Source organism: Gavialis gangeticus, unplaced genomic scaffold, assembly GCF_001723915.1.
Source record: "Gavialis gangeticus isolate Ggan-Ray unplaced genomic scaffold, GavGan_comp1, whole genome shotgun sequence".
NCBI lineage: Eukaryota > Metazoa > Chordata > Crocodylia > Gavialidae > Gavialis > Gavialis gangeticus.
In genome coordinates, this window is record NW_017728992.1 from 179775950 (window position 1) to 179776687 (window position 738).

Consider the following 738-nt stretch of genomic DNA (forward strand, 5'->3'; position numbering starts at 1 on the left):
GCAATCTGGATGGTCAGGGAAAACTTGCCCTCAGTGAATCCATGCTGACTGTTCCTAATCACCTTCTTCTTTTTAGAATTGAGTATCAGGTACAACGCAATCTAAAGATGCAGTCTAAATCATAGTTTCATAGTACTTAGGGTCAGAAGGGACCTAAACAGATCATCAGGTCCGACCCCCTACCCCAGGCAGGAACACATGCTGGGGTCATATCACCCCAGCCAAATATCTGTCCAGCCACCTCTTGAAGACCCCCAAGGCAGGAGAGAGTACCACCTCACTTGGGAGCCCATTCCAAAGCCTGGCAGCTCTAACTGTAAAGTAATGTCTCCTGATGTCCAACCTGAACCTTCTCTCTAACAATTTGTGGCCATTATTCCTAGTAACCCCAGGTGGTGCCCAGGGGAACACAGCCTCCCCCAATTCCTGCTGGTCCGCCCTGGTGAGTTTGTAAACAGCCACCAGATCCCCTCTCAGCCTTCTCTTGTTGAGGCTGAATAGGTTCAGGCCCTTCAGCCTGTCTTCATAGGGCCTGTCCCGCTGCCCCTTGACCATGCAAGTGGCCCTCATCTGGACCCTCTTAATGCTAGCCACATCCCTCTTGAAGTGCGGCACCCAGAACTGGATGCAGTACTCCGACTGTGGCCTGACCAATGCCTCATAGAGGGGAAGAATCACCTCCCTGGACCTGCTTGTGATGCACCTATAGATGCATGACAAGGTGCAGTTAACCCTACT